The sequence below is a fragment of the Chlorocebus sabaeus genome, chromosome 12, assembly GCF_047675955.1.
Source record: "Chlorocebus sabaeus isolate Y175 chromosome 12, mChlSab1.0.hap1, whole genome shotgun sequence".
In the NCBI taxonomy this organism is placed as follows: Eukaryota; Metazoa; Chordata; class Mammalia; order Primates; family Cercopithecidae; genus Chlorocebus; species Chlorocebus sabaeus.
Genome location: NC_132915.1, coordinates 72,453,674 through 72,472,377, shown reverse-complemented (window position 1 = coordinate 72,472,377; position 18,704 = coordinate 72,453,674). Strand labels below are relative to the sequence as shown.

At 34.8% G+C, this 18,704-nt stretch overlaps 1 long non-coding RNA gene and 1 pseudogene across 1 annotated transcript in view; one reads left to right on the top strand and one right to left on the bottom strand.

Moving 5' to 3' along the window:
• LOC140713084 (uncharacterized) overlaps positions 1 to 16,521 on the top strand; it is a 237,398-nt gene extending 220,877 nt beyond the window's left edge. Inside the window, exon 3 of the long non-coding RNA XR_012094942.1 lies at positions 16,272 to 16,521. This is a non-coding gene — a long non-coding RNA (uncharacterized lncRNA). The remainder of the gene's footprint in view (positions 1 to 16,271) is intronic.
• Positions 1,281 to 10,171, bottom strand: LOC103219864 (serine-rich coiled-coil domain-containing protein 2 pseudogene; annotated as a pseudogene).
• Positions 16,522 to 18,704: the final 2,183 nt, after the last annotated feature.

The following is an 18,704-nucleotide window of genomic DNA, read 5'->3' as shown; positions in this document are numbered from 1 at the left end:
TCTTATGAGTGTGCACTATCATGAGAACAGCATGGGGGAAACAGTCCCATGATCCAATCACCTCCCATCAGGTCCCACCCTTAACAATTGGGAATTACGGGGATTACAATTCGAGATGAGATTTGGCTGGGGAAAAGAGCCAAACCATAGCTAAATATTCTAAAATAATTAGAAACATTTTCAAGAAAGTTTATCTCCATTTATTAGAACATAAACTGTATATACTACTATTATTTTGAATATATTTAATTTGAATTTGGTTGAATTTTTTGATGTGGAACCACAGGCACAGAGGATCAGCTATATGTGTGTGTATATATATAAAACACACGTATATGTATGTTAAAATTATTAAATTGAACATTTTAATATGTGTAGCTTATTATATACCAGTTTTGCCTCAACAAAATATTTTTGAAAATTAAAATTTATTACAAACCAAAAACCATGGACTGTATAAAAATATTTGTATTTACTTTCATATTACCTAGTTTTTTGCTACCCAGTCAAAATTTCTCAACAAAATTCATAAATTAAAACATTTTAATTTAGTGAAATAATTGTCTTTCCAAATTATCATTTAAGGATAGAAGTTTCCACATCATATGGCAACCTCAAAAAGCTTTAAAATCTGTATCTCACCTGATGATTTTTACTGAAATTACCTAAACTCAAAGAATTCAAGGAATGAGAAACCTTAATGGTTAAAATCTATTTAAATAATGCAAATATTAAAATATTTGTTTATTTATTAGAAGCCGAATCTCCTTTATTCATCACAAAGTTTTTGTATAGACCTTTTAAATATATAAAGCATTGGCCAGAACTCTACTTACAGACTACGAACTTCCATTAATTCCCGTGTCTTTAGTTAAAATCATAGCCATATTCACAGGGGATACAAGTGAAAAGGAGTGAGGTTCTAATAACTACAATGAATAGAGATTCTAACAGGATTAAGCCAGGAAACCATACTTCTTGCCTGTTAAGCGTAATATGAATTTTCCGAAGTACAGGGGGATAAATAACATGATTAGAGCCTTTGGCAGGCCTCTGAAATGGGTAAGCAAACATTTGCATTTACTTGAGATAAGTATGCTCGAATGATGTGTACTTGGAACCAGAATATGGAAGAGTGAAACTAGTAGAAGCTTTCCAATTTCAATTTTAAAATTTCCAGGTTTTCAATAGAGCCTGTACTACATTAGCAAACAGCATATAAAATGATTACAGAACAGATGCTTTTTTAAAAAACAAATTGGCAGGTGACGGCTATGTACTTAATATATCTTTGGTTTAAGAAGACTGGAATAATGATTAGAGGCCAAAGAATCCCCAGAATGTAAATTGCCATTTGGATTCTACATGATTTATTTTCTTTGTCTTAGTGTGTTTGAGATGCTTGTTTGGCTTAGAAGCTTTGAGGCTCTTGTTGGAGGTTGTTTATTTGTTTTTGTTTGAAAGAACCTGAAGGGTGGCAGGGCTTAGGCACTCTCAGATTCCGATTAGTTGTACGATATTTTTTCTTACTTGATGTTGACTGAAGTTTTGCTGAGTTACATGCTGTGATTATCAAAGACTTCTTCCAAGTGGGAGTCCCGCTTGGAGATGATTCAGAAACTGGAGGAGGTATCACAGAATCAAGATGGATGGCTTTAAAAGCTGCAAGGACATGAGATGAAATGTACAGCTTCTAACTCTCTTAGCCTGGTCTACTGTACTAGACTGGAGAGGTATCTGAAGAAAAGTGGGTATAAACTGCATGTCACTAATTTTATCACTTGGCAAATGATAAGGCTCTTGAGCATTTACAGTCATGTTCAAGTTTGTTTCAGAAAATGTACTCTTAGCCACATCCATTGTTAATGTGGGCCTGATGAAAAAGGCTGGTCTTCCAAACCGTAATTGCTTTCTTATTGCAAGTCATATGTAAAGCTTTCATCCAGATATGCGAAGCCCTGACACATGTCTTGGATTGCACCTTCGCTGGGGATCTCCATATGTTGTGGCTATATTCATTCTCTCCTGGCATGGTCTGTTGGTCTGGGAAGACTGCTGGAAGGTTGTAGCACTTGAGGAGGAATTTGTTTCCAGGGTGTTTTGGTATATTTATCAGTATGTGTGCATTTTTCCTCCTTAATTTTTGGTGGTGGTTACAGTAAATTGCAAGCTGAAGTTCTGTTTGTTGGATCTTTTCATCTTTTGTGTTTATTTTCTCTTTAACTCATTTTATTTCATTTAATAAATCTTCATTCTCATATACTTCATCACCAACTTCTGGTTCTGTACTAGATGGCAATGATAGTTGAATATCATGCCGTGAACCATTTCCTTCATGCTGATTCAGGAGGTGTTTCAGCTTGAGTAATTGAGTTTTTACAAAGGTCCAATCCTGAACCATGTGTTGGAGGGTCATCTTATTCAGCATCACTGCATTTTCTGGTACACCTACGAACATTTTCTGAACCTGGAAAAGGGGTGTCTCTCCATAGCTTTCAAAATGACCCAAAGAAGGTTCACTATAGGGAGAGCCTCCGCTCGTATTACTTTTTCCATGGTAATCATAGTGGTTAGGATGACTGAGATGGTAGTATTCCTGTCTACTCAACTTCTAGGGTGGCCTTTTCCACAATTCTTCGTGAGACTGTTGAACACTTCTGTCTGGTCAGTCAAAGCAGATCATATTTTCATGCTCCACATTTTCAAGATGTGTATCACAAGGCCATCATCCTCAAATTCACATATTTCAAGATTATTCAAAATATCTATACTGTTCATTTCATAGGACTCATAACTCCCAATTGGATAGACATTTCCAGTGGGTTCCAAGCCCTCTTCTTTCCACATGTATGTTCCATTACAGCTATCAGATGGAGAGTCCAAATGAAGAACCAGCTCTAAAATCTGTGTCTGGTAAAATCAAATTATTTCTAGAAGAATGTTTTGCATATGCACTCATGTTAGAGTTGTTTATATCTATTTATCAGTTTCACTGAATGATTTTTCATTTTCCTTGAGAAAATCAGATATATTCTGGGGTGGTACCTTTTCATATTTTTCTTCTTTGAGATAAATTTCCTCTAGAGTTATTCAAGTTCTGTTGAAGTCTTTTGTACCTATTAAATATTCTCTGAAGTCTTCACTTAAATCATTGTTATCAGAAGATGATAAAGAAGACAAGGAAATATTATTCACACCTTCACTCAGGTATCTATTTTAGCATCATTGTTCATGGTCTGTTCATTTTCTGTTCTATAACTTTCATTTTCAGTTAATTATTGGTCCTCATTAGTAACTTTATCTTTAGCCCAAACTGTAGCATCATCTTCTACACATATGTCAGCAGGTGGATTTTTATTTCCATTAATTGTGATCCATAAAAGTCCCAGAAACTTGAGGCCAGCTCGATTTCAGTAGAAAGAGATGAACCATCCAATAACCTAAAGTAAAAGTTGCACCTGGGCCATTGTAAAGTCAATTTCTTTACACCAGCAGCATAAGACCTAATAAATCCTTACCCCAAATATTCACTCTCATTTCATACTTCTTATTGCTGATAGTTTCTCGTTAGCATACATGAGTGCAGAGGTACTCTAATTGATAGCTGTTAGTACTTACAAGACTGTAACATCTATAGCTCTAATGAAGGAGTGTGATCTGGTTATAGATGAAGGTGAAAGAAATGAACTCTGAATGGAATGTGAACAGTTGTGGGACCTTACCATTTTTGTCACTAGTAATATGAATAATATTGTCTGAGGATCGAGCTAAGCTTTTTCTAAAACTACTTCTAGGAGCACAAGAGTTTGCTCTAGGTCTTTGCATGCTATTGAAATTCAGTGGGTTTCCATAAAATCCATTCAATGGTGATTCTGGAGCACTGACTGAAGAATATAACATCCTTCCTAATAATGTGCCTTTGAAGAATTTACCCAAGTTAGATGGTCCAGAAAAAGTCCTTTGGTTTAACTCCTCTGAAGGTGACACATAGTGGATGGATTTGCTAACTTTGATGTGTATAAAGAAACAGTTTTCAAATCTCCCTTTATCCTGTCTTCTTTTTTTCCAGACATTACTTGAATAGGAACATGTTTTTCAGGATCAATTAATTAATGATGAATTTTGAGTCTTGTTAGGCTCTTCAGTACCTTGTGTACTAAGTCAGTATTTATTTGCTTTTCTCCAATTAAATGAATGGGATGATGGACAATCAGAGCCATTGTTTATTATGTAACTTTTGATGTTACTACTCTTAGAAGTTCATAATATAGAACAGGTTTCCCATTTGACTTGGCTGCACTGTACTTCTGAGAGATTTTGTTCAATACTTTGGTGACTTGGAATCCAAAAATTGTCTTGATCAGTGTTTGTCCATCCATTACCTATGAGGTGCATTTTTTCTTAGAATTTAACATAATGTATAGGGGTGAAACACCAACATTCCAATATAAGATCACAAAGGATCTGTGCATCAGTAATTTCCACACTGCTAAGGCGTAGTCTAGAAACAGCAACCCTAACCGGATGAGTAGCCTACCAAGATGAATTTGCAGTTATTGAAATAGAAATTCAAGCTTAGACAGGAAGGACCGCCTCAAAGGAGTCATTCTTTTCTTAAATTGGTCAAGAAAGTAGGTACATTTAAATACACATGTGTGTGCGCACACACACACACACAGAGAGATATACACACATATATCTACACACATAGTTATAGAAAAGAGAAGGAGATTTGAATCCACAGCAACTACGGGATCCACTTGTTTTATCTCAGGATGTATTCTAGAGCATGTCTTTGTTTGGGCCAGTGCCATGTCATGCTGCCTCCTTTGCTGCAGCCCAGCTGCGGGTTGCCTAGCAACCTGCTATTGTTGCCTATCATGTTTGGGAGAACATTTGCTCCCGAATTATCATAATGTAATCATAATATGTGATCAAGATTAAATGCCAGGAGAACACAGGATTCCATTCTGTGTTTTCGGTCCGACGCATGTCTTAAGGCTTTCGTCAGATTGATTTATTTTACAAAGTAAGATTAAGTTTGAAGAATCTTAAGTATGGCTGAGTTCAAATACATGCACTTCATAGTCCTGTAAACTGTTTTCTAGGACTGCTGTAACAACGTTCCACAAGCGGAGTGCCTTCAAATAAATGTATTGCCTCACAGTTCTGGAGGCTAAAATTTCAAAAGCAAAGTGTTGGCAAGGTTTGTTCCTTCTGGTGGCAAGGAGCGGGGATCTTTTCCATGCTACTCGCCTAGTTTCAAGAAGTTGTCGGCAATTATTGGCATTCCTTGACTGATAGACACATCATGCCAACCTGTGTCTCTATCACCACAAGAAGGTAGTGTTCTCCTCCTGTGTCTATCTGTTTCCAAATTTTCCTCTTTTTATAAGGACAGAAGTCATTAGATTAGGGCTCACCCCAATCCCTTATTGCCTCATTTTAACCTTATTTCATCGGCAAAGAAACTATTTCCAAATAAGGTCACATTCACAGGTACGGAGGCTTAGGTCTTAGACACAGCTTTTTGGAGACACTCTTCAATCCATAGCACCTGATTTACTTAGCCTCCTTGTACCTCAGGTTTCATGTGTACAGAATTGGGATAATGATCAAACCTACTCCACATAGTTGTAAGGAACAAATGAGTATATTAGTGTAATCTTCTAGATTTAGTCTCACATATATTAAACTGTAACTAACATTAATTTGCTTTTCTTCCGCTTTCAGCTACAACCCTTTGGTCTACTTTTCATCTGCTTTTGGTTTCCCTAGGAACATAATCCCCTGATATCCCATTCTATGATTTTATTACATAAACGATCAATGTATTCTTTATACCCAACCAAACTTTGCTTGAGGCTTAGATAACTTCTTTGTATAGGTAGAATTGCTTTCAATGAGTATGAGGTACATCAGTGTCATCATGGAGTATCATATTCAAAGTGATAAATATTGTCTAGCTAACTGTTCAAATTTGTATAAATAGAATATGATGTATTAGATTTTAAAATAATGCAAACATGGTTGGGTATGTATGATTATTTTGAGTGAAAGGATATGCGTATCATCTGAACCAAGAAGCGTCTCTTATTTTCCATTGTAATTTGATTCTGATCAAAGTACTTCATAAACACAATTCTAATTTTCATTTTGCAGTCCTTGAGAATTTAATAATTTGTGGCAACTATATTGCTAATAGTTTTAGTTTTACAATGTGTTCAACTTAGAGCATACTATGTAAGAATTAATTGCTTGGTTTTTAACTTTTAATTTTGAAATAATTTTAAATCTTTAAAAATGTTATAAAAAGTACAACTTAAAGTATAATAAAAAAAGAAAAAAGTAAAGGTTCAGCAGAAATTATGGTAAATGAAATAATTGGAAAAGCAGTGTTAAGCCCTTTTTAATTATTTAAATTAATTAAATCAGACTTTCTGCCAAAAAAAAAAAGTTATGGAAAGAATAGGGTGCTCACATGTAGTCTTTACCCAGCTTTCTCTGACATTAACCTCTTCATGACTAATGCAATAGTCACAACTAAGAAATTAATGTTGGCACAGTACTATTAAGTAATTATGCAATTAGTTCGAATACCATCAGCTTTTCTTTTACAGTATTGTGTGTCTGTCCTAAGATCCAATTCAGAATTCCTCATAAGATTTACTCATGTCACTTCAGTGTCCTCCAAATGACGGTTCCTTGAGTCTTTTCTTGTTTTTCATGATTTTACTATTTCTTAATAATACTAGTAATTTTTTTTGTTAAATATCTGTGAATTTTGGTTTATCTGATGTCTCATTAAATTGAGATCATGCACTTTTGGCAAAAATACTGTAGAAGTGATACACCCAATGTACTGTATCATGTCAGGAATTATGATTTTCGTATTTTATTATTGGTGACATAAATATTATTTAGGATGGTGTCTACCAGCATTCTCTACCGTAAAGGTACCACATTTTCCTTTAGAATTGATAAATATTTTTGTGGAGATACTTCGAGACGTTGTAAATATCCTCTCTGTTCATCAGTGGATTTTGCCTGGGTGATTATTGTTGTGAGTTTCTAACGATGACTTTCTTTTCCCTAATTCCTTCTACATGTATTCATTCTACATACTTTTCAGGGAGGAGCTATCCCTTCTCCTTCATTTATTTACTTATTCAGTTTTTCATTTATATCCATATGAGCATATTTCAAAATCTGAGTTAGTATGTGGGGTGACACAGGTCCTAAGGATACTGATTTCAGTTTATATTGTTACCAGAAACAAACATCAAAGCAAAATTATGTGAAGTAGAAATAGTGTGAATCTTTTAAGGAGCATCTTTAACGAGCTAGATGTGATAAATTCAACCAAAATAATTCATTTAATGCTATTTTTTACACATAATAAAGTTACATTTAAAAGGATGCCTTTATTTTAATGTATTTTGTTAAATCCAAGAAGTTTATTGCTGAGCTGTCTGGAAAATGATTAATAGAGGGTTCACCTTAAGGAATAATAATGATATCTTATTAAATCTTACAGATTGTGGAGGAAAGAGGGATATATCAAGCTTTTACACTCTTCCACAGAATCTACTTCACCCAATGAGTAGATTACAAACACTGGGGTCAAAAGAGATGTTGGAGAATATATGGCCCACTAGAAACTGCTTACTGTGGAGCCCTTGCTCTCAGTATGTTACCTGAAACTTCAGAAATCAAACCCTTCTAGAGGCTCTCAGCTAATTCTTGATTTATCTGTTTCCACTCATACTAATTTGATCTTTGAAATGGAAAGTATCACAATAATTAAAAGTATTATAATATTCAGGACCTTCAAAGATGTATTCAAAACAATGAAATATTAAGAATAAATGATTAAATTATTTGATACCTTCCCAGTTAGAATGAAAGTCAAATTGTATAATGGTAAAATAAAGGTAATACTTTACATTTGCAAAAGCAATCTCAGATTTTCTAATGAACAATGTCATGAAGGATACATGATAATCTTACACTAAGGTACTATTACAATACTTAGAAAATATTTTGTGGTTATTCTAAAATTATTTTCAGAGTAAAAATTGTATAAAGTAGAAAACTGGTTTCTATTGTCTGAACAATCATGACAAACTCATTCTAGGAATTTCAACTCTAAATTGTCTGATAAAGTGGTTTTTCATCATTATTACATTACTAAGTGGACACAATTTTGAGATGTTCTACAATCTTCTAGTTCACTATTTTTGTTTCTAATATATTTTTAAAATGTTAGGGTATTTTTGTATGTACACAAAAAACGCAGAGATATAACAGGGAGTTCCCATATACCCCTACCCAGTGTCCGCTATTGTTAACATATTACATTGTTATGGTTCATTGTCACCACTAAGGAACCAAGATTAATATAATGTATTATTAATTAAATCACAGTTTATTCAGATTTCACTAGTTTTTACCCAGTATCTTTTTCCTGTTCCATGATCTCATCCAAGATCCCACATTATATTTAGTTATTATGTCTCCTTAATATCCTTTGTTTCATGACAGTTTCTTAGGCTTTGCTTGCTTTTGATGACCCTGACAGTTTTAAGGGATATGGTTTAGACAGTTTGGAGAATGGTCCTCAGTTTGACTGTCTTATTTTTTAGTGGTTAAACTACGGTTATGAGTTATTCGTAGGATGACTACAGAGGTGAAGTGTCATTTTACCACATTGTATCAAGGGTAAATGCTATGAACGTGACTATCAACATGAAGATATTAACCTTGATTATGTGGTTGAGATAGCATTCGTTTGCTTGTACTTTGATTGGGACTTTATCAATTGAACACATAGATTTCAAAACAACCAACATCTTAATAATCTTGGGTCTTCCAATCCATGAAAAAGACAGCCCCTTTCATTTATTTGGCCCTTTAATTTTTCTCAGTTCTAGTTTGGAATTTTCCATGTAGAGATATCGAACATTCAATATATTCGGAGAAATTTGATTTTTATGCTATTGTAAATAATATGTAAGAATTAATTTTCTAATTGTTTGTAGCAAGGGCATAGAATAAAATCATTTTTGTATGTTTACTTTGTATTCAGTGATCTTGCTAAACTGACTTGCTAGTAAAATTATGTTAATACCTGGTAGACTATTGAGATTGAGAACATTTTTATTCATATTTTTGCTTATTGAATAACTTCTTTGTAAAAATTGCTGAGATATGATTGCCATACAAAAAGCTGTACATATTTAATGTATACAAATGATGACTTTAGAAATAAGTACACACCTGTGAAATCATCAGTACAATTTCACAAATGTATCTATCACTTCCAAAAATTTCCTCCCACTCTCTTTTTTATTGTTTTTGTGATAAGAATACAACATAAGATTTAATCTCTTACCAAACATTTACGTATATGATACAGTACTGGTAAATATAGGGACTATTATCTACAGTAGATTTCTAGGATTTATTCATCTTGCATAACTGAAGTTTTGCACTTTTTGATCAACATCTACCTGTTTTCCCCTCCCCTCAGCTTCTGGCACCTGCTATTTTACTCTCTGCTTCTATGGGTTTGACTGTTTTAGCTTCCGCATGTAAGTAGAATCATGTGGTAATTGTCCTTATTCTGACTTTCTTCAGTTAGTATAATATCATTCACATTCATCCATATTGTCACAAATGATAGTATTTCTGTCTTTTAAAGATTTGAATAAGGTGCCATTTATGTAAACAGCACATTTTCTTTTCCCATTCATCCATCAATGGACATTTAGGTTGCTTCCATGTTTTGGCTATTGTATATAATACTGCAGTGAACATGGAAGCAGATATCTCTTCAAGATATGTATTTTCAAGATGAAATTAAATCTCATATATATACGTGGGTGTGTGTGTGTGTGTGTGTGTGTATATATATCTCCAGAAGTAGAATCTCTGGATCATATAGTAGCTCTACTTTCAATTATTCGAAGACTCTTCATACTGTTTCCATAGTGGCTGAACCAATTTACCCTTCCATAAACAGTGTACGAGGATTTCCTTTATATCCTTAGCAACATTTTTTTACAATAGTTATCTTAACAGCTATGAGTTGATATCTCATTGTGGTTTTGATTTGAACTTTCCTGATGATTAGTAATGTGGAAACTCTGTTTACATACCTGTTGGTCATTCGTATGCTTTCCTTAGAGAAGCATCTATTTAAATCTTTTACCTAGTTTTAAATTGTGACATTTTTTGCTACTCAGTTATAGGAGTCCCTTTTGTATTTTAGATATTAACTCCTTTTTTGGCTTGCAAAGATACTCTCTTCTTTCATAGGTTGTCTCTTTACTTTGTTGATTCATTTGCTGTGCAAAAGTATTTTGGTTTCATGTAATTACATATGCATTTTTGCTACAGTTGCCTCTGCTTTTGTTATCATGTTCAAGAAACTGTTGCAAAGGCCAATGTAGAGTAGCATTTTTCCCATGTTTTCTTCTAGGAATTTTACAATTTTATGTCTTACATTTAAGTTTTTAATCCATATTTGAGTTGATTTTTTGTGTATGGTGAAAGTGTCCAATTTCACCCTTTTGCCTGTAGGCATTCAGTTTTCTCCACCAGTGTTTCTCGATGAGACTATTCTTTCCCCATTGTGTATTCTTGGTTTCCTAGTGGAAGGTAAGTTGATTGTATATGCAAGAGTTTATTTCTGGGCTCTCTATTCTGTTTCATTGGACTATATATCTGCCAATTTAAATAAAAATATGTACTTTTTCATAAATATCTTGTAATTACTAGTGGGCACATTTTTTTTTTCTGTGGGGGTAATTTTGTAAAAGAATACTCTGTACACACACACACAAGCATACAAACACACACACACAGAAATGGACATTGTGTTTCTTTTTTAGTCAATGTTATTTTGATGTCTCTAGGAACCGTAGTGGTATTCTCTCTTTCATTCCAAATATTGTCAGTTTTTAGTTTTTCTCTTTTCTCTTGATGAGTCTTGATGTAGACTCATCAAGTTTAATATCTTTTTTCTAATAACTAATTCATGACATTTCAAATTTTTGTTGCCTTTTACTATTTCATTAATTTCTTATGTCTGTTACGTTATTTCTTCTACTTACTTTGCATACTTTGGCCATATTTTCTAGTATCTTGCAGTTGAAACATAAATCACTGTTATTAAACATGTCTCTTTTCTTATACAAGCTTTTAAATCTAATATTCTCTCATAGTTCTGCTTTAACTGAATTTTACCAATATTAATATGTTAAATTTTCTTGTCACTTAATTTAAAATATTTTCTTATTCCCTTTACATGTTTTTTGTCTTATGGGTTATTTAGAAGTTGTTTTTATTTTTTTAATTCTCGAATATTGGATATTCTTTAGCTCTCTTAATGCTATTGACACCGAACTTATCTCCATTTTAGTCATACATCAGGCTACATAATTTCAATTTTTGGAAATAAATGGAAACGTATGATTTGGTCAATATTGGTTAATATTACTTATCACATGAAAAGAATGTGTCTTAAAGTTGTTGGTTTAAGTTCTATAAATATTCACTCAGGCAAAGTTGATTTGTAGAACTGTTGACATCTTCTATATCCTTCATTCCTCCTCGACTACCTCTAAAATAACTAAAGGAGAAGAATATGTTTTTTACTCTTTTTCCATGGATATATATAATTCTTATAGCTGACAGGTTTATTTTTGTCCAAAACTTGTCTGCATGTCTGAGAACTAAAGGTTTGTGTAAAGGCGGGGCACAGTGGCTCACGCCTGTAATCCCAGCACTTTGGGAGGCCGAGGCGGGCGGATCACGAGGTCAGGAGATGGAGACCACCCTGGCTAAGACGATGAAACCCCGTCTCTACTAAAAATACAAAAAATTAGCCGGACGTGATGGGGACGCCTGTAGTCCCAGCTGCTTGGGAGGCTGAGGCAGGAGAATGGCGTGAACCCGGGAGGCGGAGCTTGCAGTGAGCCGAGATCCGGCCACTGCACTCCAGCCTGGGCTGCAGAGCGAGATTTCATCTCAAAAAAAGAAAAAAAAAAAAAAAAAAAAAAAAAAAAAGAAGTTTGTGTAAGGAGTTTAGCTCAGGCATTTGCTTTTTCTCTAATTTTGTATAACTTTAATCCAAACTCTAATCTATTGAGGGATTTGTGATGTATACAAGATTACAGAAAACTGTTTCGAAGTCTGATTTTACAAAGAGCTTTTCTCCTTTGTAAAGAATTGATTTTGGTTCTAGTTTAATGTTTAGAGATTGATGTCAATAGAGGAACTAAATCAAGTGTTGCTGGGGGTCTGAGGCTACATTGATGTGACTGCTCAAACACGTTTCCCTCCCTTGAAAACCTTAGTATTGTAGCCACATATGTGTCTAATATAAAATTGATTTGTGTAGTCTGGGTTTAGTGTGTTTATTTCTGTTTCCTCTCAAACACAAAAGTCTTTTTCTCTTAAGGTCTAAAATAGAAAGGCAATGTAGTTTCAAAGTGTGTTACCGTAAATATGCACATTCTATATGTCTAGTCTTGTTTATACAATCCTCACAACAATATTATTGGGTGGATAAACAATCCTGCAGTTGCAATTGAGAAACGAAAGCTCACAAATATTAGGTAACTTACCTCAATTCCCACAGCTAATTCTAGAAGTCATTTATTTGTGCATTACCAGAGTTTTTTGGATGATAGCGAAAAGAAAATTTGAAAAATAAGTTACTCCTGATGATGTCTTGGCTAATTGAATAAAAACCTACGAATAGTTTTGAACTTAAGGGAAATTGAAAATGCCTAAAAGAAAGAGAAAAGCTTCTAATTCTTTCTGAATAATTTAGGTTCACATTATTCTAGACATACATCAAGTCACAGCTTCAAATTCTTTAATTAGTATATGTGAGTGCACACACATGCAGGTTTGTGTATGTGGTTGGTTGAGTTTGGACTGATATTATTTCAAAGGAACATACTCTTTGAACCTTAAAAGAAACAACAGAAAATATTTTGGAAGGAACACTTCAGGTTTTATGTGGCTAATGCTCTGTGATAATAACAATCATCTGCCCGCACCAAATAAAATTAACTACAACTTTTCAGACCAGAAGTCAGAAAAGAATCAAAACATGGGAAATCCTTCTCTTTGTTAAAAGAAGGATCATGCTCAGTTGCATTTCCCAATCAACCCCTTTGCAAGAGAGCTGGCTAGCTTCAATTTTATTAGTACCATTAATAACCATGGCATGTCAGACAGGCTCTCAGCTATAGGCTGATCTCCTGGGTGACTAGATACCTATATTTTTAGAAAGCTGTGAATGCTGCTTTAATTATTTAGAAGTTGGTTGGCTCACATAACTCTATTACACTTGCACGAAGCTTCAACGTATTTAGGAGGATATTTGTTCCTAAGTGTATCTTAATGTCAAATTTATTCATCAATGCTTGAATTACTCTAATCAATAATTTGTTCAGCAAAAATTTCAATCCTAAAAAAATAGATGATTTTCTATTGTTAAGTGCCATGAAAAATCAAGAATAAAATGTTATTCTCAAGCAGCTAAGCACTAATTTTAGCCTCATCTGATATTATCTACTGTCACTTATTGATAGAAAATATTAAAATTCTGTATTCTAATTATGTGCATCTATAGAATTGATCAAATTGTATATTTTCAAATATGCCAAATATTTTAACTTCCATGTTCCATAGACAAATGTGATCAATGTCTCATGTCTATATGTATAGTTATAATCTTAGCATTCTTTTAGAATGCTGCAATAATTCTGAGGAAATTAAAAGTATTTATGAAAACAGCAACTGCTAACTTAAGTTGCTATTGAATGATTACACTTGATCCATCAGCAATTATTTAGTAAATAACAAAAATTAAGAACCCAAAGTATTTTTTTGTTGTTGTTGAAATTGCATTACATTGAAATGTCACATCAAGTTATATTGATTCTTTTGTTTATATGTGTGATAGTTTTAGACCATGATATGGGCCATGCAGCTTTGCTTATTCCAGTCCTGAGACTTATGCAGTACACCAGATGTTGTGGAAATATAAGGACCCATCCTCACTGTGCCTTTTTCTGAACTATCGAATCCACAGTGGGTTTGATCATGATAACATGGTGGCTTTGTTTTATAATATTTAGACTTAGAGTCTTTAAACATTTATTCAGCAACATGTAGCCGGAATGTCATGCCTTTGTTTTGCCATTTTTTCTCTATTTCTACTTCTAGTGATTTATTTCTGGACATAAAGAAAATGTGGTACTTAAACACAATGGAGTACTATTCAGCCATAAAAAGATTAAGATCCTGTCATTTGCAACAACATAACTTTGGTTTTAAATGAATGTCTATAGTCTGCTATTACTAGAGTCTAGAGGTCTCCATGCATTTAGAGTTAGTCTTTAGGGATATATTGTCCATAATGCTGTGTGGAGGTAAATTGTCTGAAACCAAAGGTGGATCAAAGCAAGCCCCTTATTAAATTCTTTCAAGAACTCCCCATTGTTCAAGAGATCTATTATACAACATGGTGGTTAGAGTTAATAATAGAGTGTATTTGTGAAAAATGCTGTGAGAGTGGATGTAAAGAGTTCTCATGACAAAAATGATAAATATGTGAGGTCATGCCTATGTTGATTGGCTAGATTTGGTCATTCCACAATGTATAAATGCTTCAAAACAACTTTTACATGGTAAATACAATACAATGTTGTCCATTTAAAAAAATAAAAATTAGTACATGTCAAAATTTATAAGAATAAAAATTAAAAATATAGGCTGGGCACAGTGGCTCACGCCTGTAATCCCAACACTTTGGGAGGCTGAGGTGGGCTGATCACTAGGTCAGGAGATCGAGACCATCCTGGCTAACATGGTGAAACCCTGTCTCTACTAAAAATACAAAAAAATTAGCCGGGCATGGTGGCGGGTGCGGGTGCTGTAGTCCCAGCTACTCGGGAGGCTGAGGTAGGAGAATGGTGTGAACCTGGGAGGCAGAGGTTGCAGTGAGCCGAGATGGCACCACTGCACTCCAGCCTGGGTGACAGAGCGAGACTCCGTCTCAAAAAAATAAATAAATAAATAAATAATAAATAAATAAAAGAAAAAAAATAGAGACCATCCTCTGTAGAGAATTGACAGCATCAGGGATCAGGGTTATTAGATAATGTCCAAGTATATGCAGATTTTCTGAAGATTTTCTTCCTTAGAAGGGATGAAAAATGAAGTTCCAGCTACCTTCAAAAATATACCCCAAAACAAAGCCTTGCTTAATATAGCAAGTAGCCTGAGGAGGCTGACTTCCTTGTTTCAAGCCTGAGTATATTGGCTCCAGACAAAAGTTCCCTAGAAAGCAAATAAATCAGACAGACCAACCAATCACTGAATCTGACAGCTTTACTATGATGTCTCTCATGACTTCCAGTACATGTATCCCTGCCAGCATTTCTGGCCTTCGGAGTCTATTTGATGTGTGAAGCTGCATTTTCCCCTTACCTTCACCTAGCCAGGAGGGATAGACTCAGGAATTCCCTCTAATACTCATTTTGGGCCTGGATATCCTCCTTGAACTGCTTTCTGTGTCTGCTGGAAAACTCGGCCTAAGTCCCGCTTTATTTGTGGGGATCACACTAAATTCTTGTATGTGCCCAGAAGCTTCAGGATCCCTATAGTCCATCCTATCAGCTTTACCCTCACCTGGACCCTGGCTTAGCCCAGTGGCTGGTACTGACTTAACTATTCGTAGTGGGTCTTTTTGCCCCTCACCCTGTTCTTCCCCCACAGGCTGAAAACATTAAAATCATTTCCTTCTCTTTTCAAGGGAGCTACCTGTGCTCTTCCTGTTGGCACTCAGCACTAAGAAACTCTCAGAACCACACTGAATCTGTACTTGTGATGAGCTTCAGAGATCCTAGAATCCAAGCCATCTGGGGACAGTACTGATGGACAGGCCTAGGGTTGAGACTGAGGTTCCATGTCCTGGTGAATATTTTGTGTCATCAGGAAACTGCTCTTTAAAGCATGGCAGTCCTATATCTTGGACAGTTAGCATGGTAGTGGTATGAGTAATTACTTGCTTATTGAAGACATAGACCATGCAGTTCCCTATCTACCTTATTGGGATTTGTCAGGTCATTAGTTCATACATGTCTTCCCACTGCTGTAGAAGAGCAGGAGACTCTTTGGAGTTGATTCTTTGGCCCTAAAATTAATAAATGTCTGACTAACCTTTTTTTTTTTTTTTCTTTTTGTAGAAAAGAAACCCAGATGTTCTTGGAGACATGGCTGCCCTGGCACTTGGTAAACTCACATCCTTTGAGGCAAGGTGAGGTATCTCTTAATTCTTTGAGTTTTATGCAAAATTTCCGGGGGAATTTTTGCTAACTTGTTGTCTTACACCAGAAAACTCCTTTGCTCATAACTTGCTTTTCTGTATAATAGTTTTGCTTTTACATGCAATAATTTGGATCAGAATTTATCCGTGTCATTGCTATCCACATTTTGCAACAGATATTTTTTCTTTCTCTCTCTCTTTCTCTCTCTCTCTCTCTCTCTCTCTCTCTCTCTCTCTCTCTCTCTCTCTGCAAGGCTGTTTAATGGAATGTAAAACATTTATTGTAATACCCGGTAAACATAAACTGCATGACATAGCACTCCCTATCTCCCTGTTGTGACAACCAACAGAGCCCCAAGACATTGTCAAATGTTCTCCAGGGGGCCAAATTGTTCTGTTTCAGAACCATTGACTCTGATATAGACATTTGCTCCCTGCTGAATTTCTTTCAAAGTTTCTATTTTTACACACACACACAAATATTTAATGATGCTCATAAGTTATATGAAAATACTGTAAGGGTGACACTGAGAGGTGCATAGTACACTCCTTGTCAAACAATGGAAAGGTTATCTCTTTGCCATTGTTTTGCTCCCAGGTCCTTTATGTGCCACTCTCTGCCTCTTAGAGAAGTCATCTCTTCCCTGCTTCTCTTATGTAAAATTCCATGATGCTGGTCCCTTTCTTTTCTCTCTCCAGGTTCCCATCTTCCCTCCAACAGTTTAAATTCTTCTTGCTTTATATCATATAGAGCAACTGGGCTTTCTGTACTCCTTACTTCAGCCTAACACATAACTCATCTGGAGGAGTGGAGATGTCCTGCTTTTAACATAGTTCTTCTACCTGCTAGAAAAAGCATTTGGAGTTATGTGTCATGAAACAACAAACCTTTGTTTTTAATCATACCACAGTTTATTCTCTTTATTAAGATTTTCTGAATTTTTAAATCTATTTTCTAGCTTTTCACTGAAATTGTTATTGATTGACTTTTCCATACTTTTAAAAGCAAATAATACAGTGACTTATATTGATTATATATGTTTGTATTTGCATTTGTATGTATATTCGTGTGTATTATTTTCTCATGTTAGGAAGACATAATACAGTTATAATTCTAGCAGTTTTTTTTTTTTTATTAAGAGTATAAAATGCTGAAGTTAAGCATTGCATCATTTCCTTACCATATTTTCACACATTGTACTGCTGATTCAAATTAATTAGCTTTGGCTCAGGACACACAGCCTTCTCCTACCCAGATGGTGATGCTTTACCAGAACAGCCAGTTTTTCTTTCTTTCTTTCTTTCTTTCTTTCTTTTTTTTTTTTTTTTTTTTTTGAGACAGAGTCTCGCTCTCTCACCCAAGCTGGAATGCAGTGGTGCGATCTCAGCTCACTTCACTCAGCCTCCCGGGTTCATGCCATTCTACTGCCTCAGCCTCCCGAGCAGCTGGGACCACAGGAGCCCACCACCACGCCTGGCTAATTTTTTGTATTTTTACTAGAGATGAAGTTTCACCATGTAAGCCAGGATGGTCTCGATCTCCTGACCTCATGATCCGCCAGCCTTGGCCTCCCAAAGTGCTGGGATTACAGGCGTGAGCCACCGTGCCTGGCCCAGACAGCTCTTTCATTTGCTTTTTTTGTTTTGTTTTGTTTCCTATATCAACAGCTTTTCTGTTGTCTCCCTTCTTCGCAGAACATACAGTTTAAGCCACATCCTTCTTTCACTTCTTCTTTGACTTCAGTAGAATTCTCTGTTTTAAAAATTTCTTCACAGATTCTAGCATCTCTCATGCTTTGATACGGCATTTCAGAATAACAGTGACTAAAAGATAATGTTTAAAGCATAAGGACAACAAACACACTTATTTTATAAATCAGGGATACTCAGATCACTAATTACTAAGTCATAAATAACATAAATACAGAAAGTAAATTCAAGCTAAATTAAAATAGAATTTTTTTAATGATTGTTTGATAAAAATGGCACTGGCTTGACAGCCAAGTCCTTATTGCCCACTGTAAGAAGTCAAATTAAATGTCTAAAATTAATAAATCACCAAATAATAATACAAGTAGTATTCTAAAACATAACGATCAATAATAAATAGAACAGCAAACAGATTCCTAAAGTTCAAGCTCAAACATATAGCTCATTGTTACATTTAATAAACAGATGAGGAAATAGCCTACAGTAAGTAAGCGTTAAGAGAAACTGTGAAAAAAAAAAAGCATAAGGTGTACACGGAGAGCAGATAGCGAACAATTAAGAAGTAGTATGCAAGATCAGTATATTTAAGTTTGAGGTGTATGAAGAAATAAAATATCAAAATGACATAATATTTTTAAGGAAA